Raw genomic sequence first — 15236 nt, forward strand, 5'->3', positions numbered from 1 at the left:
ATGATTATACGTATATCGTACGTCTGTCTCATCCCCTGGAGTGATAATCAGCCTACCGATTTTTTTTCTTTTTTAGCTCTTTTTTGAAAAAATATACAACTAGACCACCGGAAAACTTAAATACACTTTTAGACCCGATACTCGGCGTCATAGGCTATGGCGCCGAGCTGTGGCGTGGCACTAACGGCTCTCTGCGGCTAGGACTGACTTGGCGCCGACGCGGCCTCGTAGCTCGGTGCCACAAATCTTGGCGCCGAGCTACGGAGGCCTATAAAACGGTCGCGCTGCTGGCCGAGAAGGCCTCATCTCCTCTCAATTCAAAACTTCGTCAAAAGTTGTTGTATTCAAAGTTTCGAGTTGCAACACTTCGTAAACAAAGGTATGATGTCTCACTGATTCGTTTTGTATATTGGATTGTAATTTTTCGATTATTAGTTTCCAATGTTACTCATAAAATATATAGTATCGTTAATACGATGAGTACATTTCATTTGATGGTTTGTGTAAACCGATTATAAAGTCTATTAGGTATAAGTGATAATTATAATCGTTTCTTAGATGAAAGACATGTACCGGGAGGTTGAAAGGGAAATGTGCCCTTGGGCCATTTGTAAGTATTTTGGTGATTAAGTGCCAACACAAGTGTTTTTGTGTTGATCTATGCAATATGGTGGACAAAGTGCAAATCATGTCAAAAGGTATGTTTCTAGACTTAGTACATTATTTTATGGACTAATGTGTTGTGTCTAAGTGCTGGAAACAGGAAAAATCGAATTGGAAATGAGATGGCTTTGTTCAGCCAAGTCTGCTCAGTCTGGGAGCACCGGACTATCCGGTGGTGCACCGGACAGTGTCCGGTGCGCCAGGCTGGCTCGAGCAAACTGGCCGCTCTCGGGAATTTACCGGCGACGTACGGCTATAATTCACCGGACTGTCCGGTGTGCACCGGACTGTCCGGTGAGCCAACGGTCGGCCGGGCCAATGGTCGGCCGCTCGATCTGCGCGGGACACGTGGCCGAGCCAACGGCTAGAAGGGGGCACCGGACTGTCCGGTGTGCACCGGACATGTCCGGTGCGCCAACGGCTCTCAGGCTGCCAACGGTCGGCTGCGCCGTTTATGGAAAGAAATCGGGCACCGGACAGTGTCCGGTGTGCACCGGACTGTCCGGTGCGCCAGTTGACAGAAGGCAAGATCAGCCTTCCCAGATTGCTCTTAACGGCTCCTAGCTGCCTTGGGGCTATAAAAAGGACCCCTAGGCGCATGGAGGAGCACACCAAGCATTCCTACAACATTCCTAAGCACCAAGTCATCGATTTCGCGCCTTTGATTCATTGTGTTAGCATATAGAGCTCTAGTGGAGTTGTGAACTCATTGAGTTGTGTTGCGAGCTCTTGTTGCGACTTGTGTGCGTGGTGTTGCTGTGATTTCTTGTCTTGAGTGTGTTGCTGATCCCTCCCTTACTCCGTGCTTCTTTGTGAATTTCAAGTGTAAGGGCGAGAGGCTCCAAGTTGTGGAGATTCCTCGCAAACGGGATTGAGAAAAAGCAAGCAAAACACCGTGGTATTCAAGTGGGTCTTTGGACCACTTGAGAGGGGTTGATTGCAACCCTCGTCCGTTGGGACGCCACAACGTGGAGTAGGCAAGCGTTGGTCTTGGCCGAACCACGGGATAACCACTGTGCCATCTCTGTGATTGATTTCTTGTGGTTATTGTGTTTTGACTTCTCTCTAGCCACTTGGCAATTATTGTGCTAACAATTAACCAAGTTTTGTGGCTTAAGTTTTCAAGTTTCGCAGGATCACCTATTCACCCCCCCCCCCTCTAGGTGCTCTCAATTGGTATCAAAGCCGTTCTCTTCACAAAGGGACTAACCGCCCGAAGAGATGGATCCTAAGGGGAAGGGTATCGTGATCAACGATAAAGAGAAGGAATCCTTCGTCAACGAGCCGAAGGACGACAAGCCTACCGACTCCGACTCGGGCCATAGACGGAAAGAAGGGAAGAAGAAGAAGACGAGGCGCATCAAGGAGATCGTCTACTACGACGACAGCGATGAGTCTACTTCCTCCCAAAAGGACGACGACCACAACGACTACGAGAGAAGGAAACCGGTCAATTCGAACTTTTCTTTTGACTACTCTCGTATTCCTCAAAGTGCAAATGCTCATTTATTATCTATTCCACTTGGTAAACCTCTTCATTTTGATGGAGAGGACTACAGATTTTGGAGTCACAAAATGCGTAGTCACTTGTTCTCTCTTCATCCTAGTATATGGGAGATTGTAGAGAGTGGAATGCACTTTGATAGTTCGGATAGTCCCATGTTCATTAATGAGCAAATTCATAAGAATGCACAAGCTACTACTGTTCTTCTAGCTTCATTGTGCAGGGATGAATATCACAAAGTGAGTGGCTTGGATAACGCCAAGCAGATCTGGGACACCCTCAAGATTTCACATGAGGGGAACGACGTCACCTTGCTCACCAAGATGGAGTTGGTGGAGGGCGAGCTTGGACGATTCGCGATGATAAGGGGCGAGGAGCCGACACAAACATACAACCGGCTCAAGACCCTTATCAACAAAATAAGGAGCTACGGAAGCACGCGATGGACGGACCACGACGTCGTCCGATTGATGCTAAGGTCCTTTACCGTTCTTGATCCTCATTTGGTGAATAACATTCGTGAGAATCCCAGGTACACCAAGATGTCGCCCGAAGAAGTCCTTGGAAAATTCGTAAGCGGGCGAATGATGATCAAGGAAGCGAGGTACGTGGACGACGCTCTAAACGGTCCAATCAATGAGCCTCAACCCGTTGCTCTCAAGGCAACAAGGAGCAAGGAGGCGTTACCCAGCAAGGTAGCACAAATTGAGGCCGCCGGACTTAATGATGAAGAGATGGCCCTCATCATCAAGAGATTCAAGACGACGCTTAAGGGTCGCAAGGGACAGCCAAGCAAGACCAAAGCCAAGGGGAAGCGCTCATGCTTCAAATGCGGTAAGATTGGTCATTTTATTGCTAACTGTCCCGATAATAAAAGTGACCAGGAACACGGGAGTAAGAGGGAAAAGAAGAAAAAATACAAGAAGGCCAAGAGCGAGGCACATCTAGGAAAGGAGTGGGACTCGGATTGCTCCTCCTCCGACTCCGACAATGAAGGACTCGCCGCCACCGCCTTCAACAAGTCATCCCTCTTCCCCAACGAGCGTCACACATGCCTTATGGCAAGGGAGAAGAAGGTATGTAGTCGAAACTCTACTTATGCTTCTTCAAGTGAGGACGAATCTAGTGATGAGGATGAAATAGATTATTCATGTTTATTTAAGGGCCTAGATGGAACCAAGGTAGATAAAATTAATGAATTAATTGATGCCTTGAATGATAAGAATAGGCTTTTAGAAAAACAAGAAGATTTGTTGTATGAAGAACATGACAAATTTGTAGAAGCACAAAAATCTCATGCTTTAGAAGTTAAAAGAAATGAAATGCTTTCTTGTGAATTATCTTCTTGCCATGAGACGATTTCTAGCTTAAGGAGCATTAATGATAATTTGAATGCTAAGATAGAAATAGCTAGTAAATCAACAACTTGTGTAGAAAATGTTGTTATTTGCAATAGATGTAAAGACTTTGATATTGATGCTTGTAGTGAACACATAGCTTCTATTGCAAAGTTAAATGATGAAATGGCTAGTCTTAATGCCCAACTTAAGGCTAGCAAAAGTGATTTTGATAAACTAAAATTTGCTAGGGATGCCTACACGATTGGTAGACACCCCTCAATTAAGGATGGGCTTGGCTTCAAGAGGGAAGCCAAGAACTTGACAAGCCATAAGGCTCCCATCTCCGCCAAGGAGAAAGGGAAGGCCCCTATGGCTAGTAGTGTGCAAAAGAATCATGCCTTTATGTACCATGATAGGAGACAATCTAGAAATGCTTATAGGAATTGTAATGCATATGATGCTTTTGATTCTCATGCCATGTTTGCTTCTAGTTCTTCTTATGTGCATGATAGAAATGTTGGTAGGAGAAATGTTGTTCATAATATGCCTAGGAGAAATGTTGTCAATGTTCCTAGGAAAATTAATGAACCTTCTACAATATATCATGCTTTAAATGCTTCCTTTGCTATTTGTAGAAAGGATAGGAAGATAGTTGCTAGAAAATTAGGGGCAAGATGCAAGGGAGACAAAACTTGCATTTGGGTCCCTAAGGATATTTGTGCTAACCTTGTAGGACCCAACATGAGTTGGGTACCTAAGACCCAAGCCTAAATTTGCCTTGCAGGTTTATGCATCCGGGGGTTCAAGCTGGATTATCGACAGCGGATGCACAAACCATATGACGGGGGAGAAGAAAATGTTCACCTCCTACGTCAAAAACAAGGATTCCCAAGATTCAATAATATTCGGTGATGGGAATCAAGGCAAGGTAAAAGGGTTAGGTAAAATTGCTATTTCATCCGAGCACTCTATATCTAATGTGTTTTTAGTTGAGTCTCTTGGATACAATTTGTTATCTGTTAGTCAATTATGCAATATGGGATATAATTGTCTTTTCACAAATATAGATGTGTCTGTCTTTAGAAGAAGTGATGGTTCACTAGCTTTTAAGGGTGTATTAGACGGCAAACTTTATTTAGTTGATTTTGCAAAAGAGGAGGCCGGTCTAGATGCATGCTTAATTGCTAAGACTTGCATGGGCTGGCTGTGGCATCGCCGTTTAGCACATGTGGGGATGAAGAACCTTCACAAGCTTCTAAAGGGAGAACACGTGATAGGTTTGACTAACGTGCAATTCGAAAAAGATAGACCCTGTGCAGCTTGTCAAGCAGGTAAACAAGTGGGAGGAGCACATCACGGCAAGAATGTGATGACCACTTCAAGACCTCTGGAGCTGCTGCATATGGACCTCTTCGGACCCGTCGCCTATCTGAGCATAGGAGGAAGTAAGTATGGTCTAGTTATTGTTGATGACTTTTCCCGCTTCACTTGGGTGTTCTTTTTGCAGGATAAGTCTGAAACCCAAGGGACCCTCAAGCGCTTCCTCAGGAGAGCTCAAAATGAGTTTGAGCTCAAGGTGAAAAAGATAAGGAGCGACAACGGGTCCGAATTCAAGAATCTTCAAGTGGAGGAGTTTCTTGAGGAGGAGGGGATCAAGCATGAGTTCTCCGCTCCCTACACACCACAGCAAAATGGTGTGGTAGAGAGGAAGAACAGGTCGCTCATCGATATGGCGAGGACGATGCTGGGAGAGTTCAAGACCCCCGAGTGCTTTTGGTCGGAAGCCGTGAACACGGCTTGCCACGCCATCAACAGGGTCTACCTTCATCGCCTCCTCAAGAAGACGTCGTATGAGTTGCTAACCGGTAACAAACCCAATGTATCGTACTTTCGTGTATTTGGGAGTAAATGCTACATTCTAGTGAAGAAGGGTAGAAATTCCAAATTTGCTCCCAAAGCTGTAGAAGGGTTTTTGTTAGGATATGACTCAAATACAAAGGCGTATAGAGTCTTCAACAAATCATCGGGTTTGGTTGAAGTCTCTAGCGATGTTGTATTTGATGAGACTAATGGCTCTCCAAGAGAGCAAGTTATTGATCTTGATGATGTAGATGAAGAAGATGTTCCGACGGCCGCTATACGAACCATGGCGATTGGTGATGTACGACCACAGGAACAAAAGGAGCAAGATCAACCTTCTTCCTCAACTATGGTGCATCCCCCAACTCAAGACGATGAACAGATTCATCAACAGGAGGCGAGTGGTGAAGGGGGAGCACAAGATGATCATGTGATGGAGGAAGAAGCGCAACCGGCACCTCCAACCCAAGTTCGAGCGATGATTCAAAGGAAGCATCCCGTCGATCAAATTCTGGGTGATATTAGCAAGGGAGTAACTACTCGATCTCGATTAGTTAATTTTTGTGAGCATTACTCCTTTGTCTCTTCTATTAAGCCTTTCAGGGTAGAAGAGGCCTTGCTAGATCCGGACTGGGTGTTGGCCATGCAAGAGGAGCTCAACAACTTCAAGAGGAATGAAGTTTGGACGCTGGTGCCTCGTCCTAAGCAAAATGTTGTGGGAACCAAGTGGGTGTTCCGCAACAAACAAGACGAGCACGGAGTGGTGACAAGAAACAAGGCTCGACTTGTGGCAAAAGGTTATGCCCAAGTCGCAGGTTTGGACTTTGAGGAGACTTTTGCTCCTGTGGCTAGGCTAGAGTCCATTCGTATTTTGTTAGCATATGCCGCTCACCATTCTTTCAGGTTGTTCCAAATGGATGTGAAGAGCGCTTTCCTCAACGGGCCAATCAAGGAGGAGGTGTACGTGGAGCAACCCCCTGGCTTCGAAGATGAATGGTACCCCGACCATGTGTGTAAGCTCTCTAAGGCGCTCTATGGACTTAAGCAATCCCCAAGAGCATGGTATGAATGCCTTAGAGACTTTCTAATTGCTAATGCTTTCAAGGTTGGGAAAGCCGATCCAACTCTGTTCACTAAGACTTGTGACGGTGATCTTTTTGTATGCCAAATTTATGTCGATGACATAATATTTGGTTCTACTAATAAAAAGTCTTGTGAAGAGTTTAGCAGGGTAATGACGCAGAAATTCGAGATGTCGATGATGGGCGAGTTGAACTACTTCCTTGGGTTCCAAGTGAAGCAACTCAAGGATGGCACCTTCATCTCTCAAACGAAGTACACGCAAGACTTGCTAAAGCGGTTTGGGATGAAGGACGCCAAGCCCGCAAAGACTCCGATGGGAACCGACGGACACACCGACCTCAACAAAGGAGGTAAGTCTGTTGATCAAAAAGCATACCGGTCAATGATAGGATCGTTACTTTACTTATGTGCTAGTAGACCGGATATTATGCTTAGCGTATGCATGTGTGCTAGATTTCAATCCGATCCTAAGGAGTGTCACTTAGTGGCAGTGAAGCGAATCCTTAGATATTTAGTTGCTACGCCTTGTTTCGGGATCTGGTATCCAAAGGGGTCTACCTTTGACTTGATTGGATATTCAGATTCCGACTATGCTGGATGTAAGGTCGATAGGAAGAGTACATCGGGGACGTGCCAATTCTTAGGAAGGTCCCTGGTGTCATGGAACTCTAAGAAACAAACCTCCGTTGCCCTATCCACCGCTGAGGCCGAGTATGTTGCCGCAGGACAGTGTTGCGCGCAACTACTTTGGATGAGGCAAACCCTCAGGGACTTTGGCTACAATCTGAGCAAAGTCCCACTCCTATGTGATAATGAGAGTGCTATCCGCATGGCGGAAAATCCTGTTGAGCACAGCCGCACAAAGCACATAGACATCCGGCATCACTTTTTGAGAGACCACCAGCAAAAGGGAGATATTGAAGTGTTTCATGTTAGCACCGAGAACCAGCTAGCCGATATCTTTACCAAGCCTCTAGATGAGAAGACCTTTTGCACGTTGCGTAGTGAGCTAAATGTCTTAGATTCGCGGAACTTGGATTGATTTATAGCATACATGTGTATATGCCTTGATCATGTTCCTTATGCATTTTGTTGCTTAATAATGGTGCTCAAGTTGTACAAACACTCCCTGGACCTCACAAGTCCGTTGCAAAGTAATGCACATGTTTAGGGGGAGATGTGCTACAACTTGACCCTTTGAGACTAACCACGTGCTTGAGTTTGCTTGTTTTAGTCTCAAAGGAGGTTTGAAAGGGAAAAGGTGTACTTGGACCATGAAAGACTTCCACTGCACTCCGATGAGAGGGTAACTTATTCCAAGTTCATCTTATGTACTCTTATTGCCTTTGTATTCTTATTGAAGATTTTAGTGAGGCAATGGGGTTCTTGGGCCAAGATTAATCCCGTTTTGGTGCTTGATGCCAAAGGGGGAGAAAATAAAGGCCAAAGCAATAAATGGATCAGCTACCACTTGAGAGATTTTGAAAATTGTAGAATAGAGCTTTTGGTTTGTCAAAACTCTTTTATTGTCTCTCTTGTCAAAAGTTGGCTTCTTGTGGGGAGAAGTGTTGATTATGGGAAAAAGGGGAGTTTTTGAAATCTTGAATCAATTTCTCTTGGAATCACTCTCTTTATGTCTTAACATGTGTGTTTGACTTAGAGATAGAAAGTTGAGTTTGATTTGCAAAAAACAAACCAAGTGGTGGCAAAGAATGATCCATATATGCCAAATCTGATTCAAAACAAAATTGAGTTTTATTTGAGTGATTTTGCACTTGTTCTACTTGCTTTATGTTATGTTGGCATAAATCACCAAAAAGGGGGAGATTGAAAGGGAAATGTGCCCTTGGGCCATTTCTAAGTATTTTGGTGATTGAGTGCCAACACAAGTGTTTTTGTGTTGATCTATGCAATATGGTGGACAAAGTGCAAATCATGTCAAAAGGTATGTTTCTAGACTTAGTACATTATTTTATGGACTAATGTGTTGTGTCTAAGTGCTGGAAACAGGAAAAATCGAATTGGAAATGAGATGGCTTTGTTCAGCCAAGTCTGCTCAGTCTGGGAGCACCGGACTGTCCGGTGGTGCACCGGACAGTGTCCGGTGCGCCAGGCTGGCTCGAGCAAACTGGCCGCTCTCGGGAATTTACCGGCGACGTACGACTATAATTCACCGGACTGTCCGGTGTGCACCGGACTGTCCGGTGAGCCAACGGTCGGCCGCGCGATCTGCGCGGGACACGTGGCCGAGCCAACGGCTAGAAGGGGGCACCGGACTGTCCGGTGTGCCAACGGCTCTCAGGCTGCCAACGGTCGGCTGCGCCGTTTATGGAAAGAAATCGGGCACCGGACAGTGTTCGGTGTGCACCGGACTGTCCGGTGCGCCAGTCGACAGAAGGCAAGATCAGCCTTCCCAGATTGCTCTTAACGGCTCCTAGCTGCCTTGGGGTTATAAAAAGGACCCCTAGGCGCATGGAGGAGCACACCAAGCATTCCTACAACATTCCTAAGCACCAAGTCATCGATTCCGCGCCTTTGATTCATTGTGTTAGCATATAGAGCTCTAGTGGAGTTGTGAACTCATTGAGTTGTGTTGCGAGCTCTTGTTGCGACTTGTGTGCGTGGTGTTGCTGTGATTTCTTGTCTTGAGTGTGTTGCTGATCCCTCCCTTACTCCGTGCTTCTTTGTGAATTTCAAGTGTAAGGGCGAGAGGCTCCAAGTTGTGGAGATTCCTCGCAAACGGGATTGAGAAAAAGCAAGCAAAACACCGTGGTATTCAAGTGGGTCTTTGGACCACTTGAGAGGGGTTGATTGCAACCCTCGTCCGTTGGGACGCCACAACGTGGAGTAGGCAAGCGTTGGTCTTGGCCGAACCACGGGATAACCACCGTGCCATCTCTGTGATTGATTTCTTGTGGTTATTGTGTTTTGACTTCTCTCTAGCCACTTGGCAATTATTGTGCTAACAATTAACCAAGTTTTGTGGCTTAAGTTTTCAAGTTTCGCAGGATCACCTATTCACCCCCCCTCTAGGTGCTCTCAGAGGTGTTGTGGCAGAAGAGAGGTCGTCCTCGAGAGTTATATCCGGACGTATCTAGTAAGGATGCTCTTGTTCCTCCTGAACTTCCTGTGCCTAACTGTGACTGTGGCAGACTGGCTTAGGTATGTCAATCCAACATCCAGACACGGCTGCTCGCTGCTTCTACCTTTGTGGCGGTTTTAACGTACGTAGCTTATGACTTGTGACTTAATATTGTCCGAATTTTTTGTTTACTAGATGTGTAATAGTGCTTCGTTCCATTGTTTTAGGAGCACCTGAGGTGTTTTTTCCAGTGGATCGACGGTCCAGATAAATTTGACCCTCGATATCTTCTTTTCGCTAATTGGTTGTGTGGAAGGACTAGTCATGAGCATTTTAAGCGTTGGGTACCTCCTCCCCCAAATCCTTCACCAATGACGGATGCGGAGAAAGAGGTAGCAACAGAAAGAAGAATGGACTCACCGCCTCGATGCGATTGTAGAGATTGTGTTGTCATCGACGAAGACACTGCGAAGCACTTCGTGTGTCCGAACATTGATTATGTGAGCCCATCGATGCACTAAATGTATAAACTTGTTATTTTTACAATAAACTGCTAATTTATTCTCCTGCAGCCATACGGGTGGTGTAAGTGTCATTTCAGAGAGTGGTTGTATGGTCCTTTGTCCCATTGGCCAGAGGCAGAGGTAAAGGAAAAGAAAAAATGAGTAGGCGGAAGAGTTGAAGTTCGATCTAGTACTCTACAAATGTGGTATTAAAGCTAAGTATGGATTAGTTCCTTCCGAGCTTGGTGTTGGATATTTTTGTGGACATATGGTAGATTACGATGAGAGGTATTTATTTATTGTTTTGCACCAGTTGTAATGTTAGACCCGTACTTACTATTTTTTTGTAGGAGACGAGGAAATGCAGTTGGGAGAGTTACGACGACAAAAGAGAGGTGATGCGCACAATAGAGTCCAAGTGACTAATGGGACAGAAGATGCGTTGTGGATCTCAGCTCGTCGATTCGTACATTAACGATCACATACGCGACATGCGTAGGTATGCGAAATCTGCCCATTTTGACAGCCCGAAGCGTACAGAGAAGAGGAAGTTGAAGGCGGCAAATGAGAAGAGAGCACAGGATGCAAGGGAATGGGAGGCGGCTAGAGCCGAGAAATAGATGTTGGATAATCTTGCTGATCATCTCAAGGGAAGTAAGAAAAATGATACTATAATTTTGTTAGTACAATTTATTTATCTTGACTTTGCTAACTTATTTTTCTCATTATATTGTAAACTATATGGCAGATGAGGCACATGCAAGATATGTTCAAGAAAAAAATGTCGACGGTGGAGCTGATGGAGGAGGAGGACGACAACACATCTAGATTGAGTGAGCTTATCGCTCTCGCAGAGGCAGGATTACATGGGGAAGAGGAGGAAGACACATCAAGGTTGAGTGAGTTCATCACACTAGCTGAGGCAGGATTACATGCTCAAGAGGAGGAGGGCGAGTTTATGTCTCAGGCCGCCGAAGAGGTAGAGGCGGCTTATTACAAGCAGAAGTCTGATGAGGCTGAGGCTGAGGATGAGCTATTCTCCCAAACTGCAGATGAAGCAGAAGCCAATTATTACAAGAGAATTGCTGACAAGTGTGATGCAGGACAATGCAGCAAGTGGAACGAGGTTGTCGTTGAGGATTGCGCGACGGATGACTCCGAAGATGAGTTACTTATAGATTGTGATTCTGATTGAACAAACTTGTAGTCTGTTATGTAGTACTTTCATATCCAAAATACTTTAGAACTCTAATGTTTCAAAACTGTATTGTTTTTATTGCATTTTTCATGTTTTTTACAATTCACAAAAAAAGTTCGCAAGAGTTCCCCTTGTTTTATTAACAACCACAGTTAAAATAATCACATATTATAAGACATCACCACATTTCAACATACAATACATCACAAAATAACAGAGAATATAAAAAAATCCAAATGACATAGTGCTTCATACAATGTCCACATAACATAGTCCAAAATACATCGTTCACAAGAGCACATGAGTCCATATCACAAAATTTTCAGCATGAGTCCATATCACAAAGTTTTCAGCATAAGACCACATCACATAGTATTCATTTCCTCCTAGTCTTACCCTTGCCCTTGGCCCCAAGAGCGTCGGTGCCTGGAGTGTAAGGGTCACGTGGACGCCTTCTACGTGGTGTCAGCTAGGATGGCTGAGTTGTGGGAGCATCCTGCAGCTGTGATGGTCCAATCTCCTCCTGACCTGCGGTGCCAGCATCGTCGTCGTCGTCATGGTGCACGTCTTGAAACGTATCCCGCGTCGATCGTGAGGAGCTCAGTCTAGCTGTAGATGGTCCAACTGCAGAAATGGGACGCTGAACGTCCGACTGCATAGGAGGCACTGGCAGCTGCACATCAACGCTCGCTAGAGACCGGCATCCACAACGAGCTGCTGCACGACGACGTGATACCCTCTGTAATTGAAAGATGATTTACACACATATGTTAGAACATACAAATAAACAATTTCGCTTCTAAACATTCATACTCACTGATAGTAACGAAAGCGTAGTACTGTCTGAAGTTCTCTGTGAGATGCGCTCAAGTTCAACAACAGATACGAGCATAGAGTTTCCCTATTCACAAGTTAGAACATTAGGATGCACAAAACAAGACATAATGCATTGAATTAACAGAACTAATTTTAGTAAAGAACTTGGTACCATTCTGTCAAGGATTGGAACAGTCTCAATTTGGGACCCTAGCCGAGCAACTATGTCAAAAGAAGTGTCTTCGTCGTCTGACGATTCTTGCTTCGCATAGTCTGCAGCTGTCCACTGTCCCTTAAGCTTGCACCTAGTCACACCGACGGGTATGTGTGCCCACATCCACAGCTGTAGTAGGTACACACACACACCTAAGTTAGCGGTCCTCGACGAACGATGACAAGCCTCGCAAAGTTGCCTGTAGAGGAAGGCCAACACTGTAGAAGCCCAGTTGTAACCTCCTGTTGTATCCCAGTCAGTCAGGCAGGGCAGAAACATCCATGACGTGTTGTCCCTATCGCGTCTGGAAAAAGAACTGAACCAAATAGGTGGAGAATCCAAGCTCGACAATGGTAGCCAATCGGCTGCTCGTCTGCACCAGGTGGACACTCCCCAAAGCCTGCCTAAGCTAGGTGAGTGGGACTCCGGTGTTGTGGCTACCTCATAGGTCATCAGGAAGGCCTCCACCCTCTGCCTCCAACCACCTGGTGATGCCTGACCGGTCACTGGACGACCCATAATGCTGAGACCAAGAATCTTCTGGCAATCTTCCAGTGTCACGGTCATCTCACCGCAGGGAAGGTGGAAAGTGTGAGTCTTTGGTCGCCACCTATTGGAAGACAAACGAATACAAAATATAGAAGTCTTTACCTGTCGACTAGAGCCATCAATGTCGCTGGGTTGAAAGTGGGCAGTCCATGGCGAACCTGGAACGATACGACGTCCAAGCCAACCCTCTCTAGAAGAGGAGTGTACCTGTCATCGTACCGCATCTCCTCTAGAAACTGGTCGTGGGTCCGGACCCGCAGAACAGTCAAAACCTAACAATCAAAGTAATTTCATTAGTCAAATATACGTTGCATATACTAATTCGAAATTTTAATATATGTGCAAAATATTACCTCTCCCTTTGCGGTGAGACGGCCCCTGTGGTGCTCGTCGTAGTGAGGGTCCAACAAGTGGAACTGCGCCATCCTGCAAATTAAGATAGTAAGGTTAGTAAAAATATTAAAATGTAACAAAAACATTGACATAGTACAATAAAAGTTGTGTACTCTACGTGTTAAATAAACAATGTATCACACCTGACTAAGTGTTCAAATGCATGTACGTGAGTTGTGGCCAAGTCTCCCGCATTTTTCGCATTCATTTTGCTCTAGGTCCACGAGAAAGGGGGACACTCGACCTCTCCTACTGCGGTCGGAAACCTGATCCATAACCATGTTGCACTGGCTCCTTTTCCTACTACCACGTTTGTCCCATCGATGCGCTGGATCAACAACGTATACCGGACCGGTGTATGTTGGCCACTGTGACTCATCAATAAATGGCTCAAAACGAGGGCTCCAGGTACGTACTAAGCTCTCTACACTGAACTCCAAAGGTATTCTGCTCTCAAATGCAAAGTTACAATGACGTGCAGCCGCAACATAATGAGAACATGGAAAATGGTATTGTCTAGGTTTACCACAACCGCACGAGAATGCATCAAGTAACACGACATGTGTCCTCGAAGGCCGCACCTCACTGTCGGAAGTTATGCCACCCATTGTTGTTACCTCGTATTTACCCAACTCCTCATCAAAGCATTGTACCTCATGTCTATGGGCACATTCCTTTGCATTGTTAAGGTGCGTTGTTGGTTTAGGTGCCCATATCTGCCCTCGCTTCTGCATTGCCTTGGCTTGTGCATGTCTATCATTAAACCAAGCCACGAGCCTATAAAATTGAATGTTACTATAACATTGACTGGCATGCCGCGTATACCCTTGAGCACACTGTTAAATTACTCGGCCATGTTGCTAGTCTGGAACTCAAACTTCCAGTCACCTTCGTCGTAGGCCCTTGTCCATTTCTACGGTTCCCTTAGCAATCCAGCAATCCAGTTCTTACCTTCAGCATTTGTTACATCTTTTAGTTCCTTCAACTTATCCTCGAAAAACGAAACCTCCAACTATCGACAAACCTCCTCAAAAAGGGGGAAGTTAGCCTTGCTACGATCCTTTCGAAGAAGATTTTCTGCTAGATGTCGAGTGCACCATCTGTGGTGCATGGGTGCGTAGCCAGGAATCTGCTCTTGCACTACATTAAGAATACCTTGGTGTCTGTCAGATATGACACCAACCTCGCGACTAGGGCCCACGACATGGATCCGAACAAGTCACAAGAACCAAGACCAACTATCTTTGTTCTCCCTCTCCACCAAAGCAAATGCCAAAGGAACCAATGCATTGTCTGCGTCACATGATATGGCAACCAACAATGTGCCCTTATACTTCCCAAGCAGAAAAGTACCATCAATAGAGAGCACGGGACGACAATGCCTGAAGGCCTCTACGCACTGCGAGAAACACCAGAAAGCACGAAAGAAGATCTCTCTCTCGTTCCTCCATTCATTAGGTTTAAGGATGTACTCGTAATGCATGTTTGGGTTTTTTGCTTTAATTGCATTGAACAATGCTGGTAACTTCTCGTAACCCTCCTCCCAATCCCCGTATATCATCTTCCATGCTCGCTGCTTTGCCCTCCATGCTTTCCCCTACTTGATCCTGTAACCAAACAGCTCCGAAGTCATGGTCATAATTGACTTCACCTTCAAGTTCGACTGACCCTTCAATATCCCCAATAGCCTTTTCACAATTAGGGTAGATGTCAACTGACGATGCTTAGAGCTCAGCTTTGTCTGGGCACAAGTGTGTGGACCTACAATTTTGGTGATCTTAAACTTTCCGGTTTCCTTCTGCCTTCGGGCACATACCCTCCAGTTACATTCTGACACCTCGCACACAACAGTGTAATGACGTTGTGCATACGAGTGTCTCACCTTGAACGACCTCTTGCGGTTCATAGAATATTCCTGTAGCCATCGTCTCAGTGTAGACAGGTCCTTGAAAAGTAAGCCTACCTTAATCTCAATGTTCGGCGTTATCCGGAGCCTCTAGCAGTTCATCATCATGTCCTTCTACATATACA

Source organism: Zea mays, chromosome 2, assembly GCF_902167145.1.
Source record: "Zea mays cultivar B73 chromosome 2, Zm-B73-REFERENCE-NAM-5.0, whole genome shotgun sequence".
NCBI classification, from domain to species: Eukaryota; Viridiplantae; Streptophyta; class Magnoliopsida; order Poales; family Poaceae; genus Zea; species Zea mays.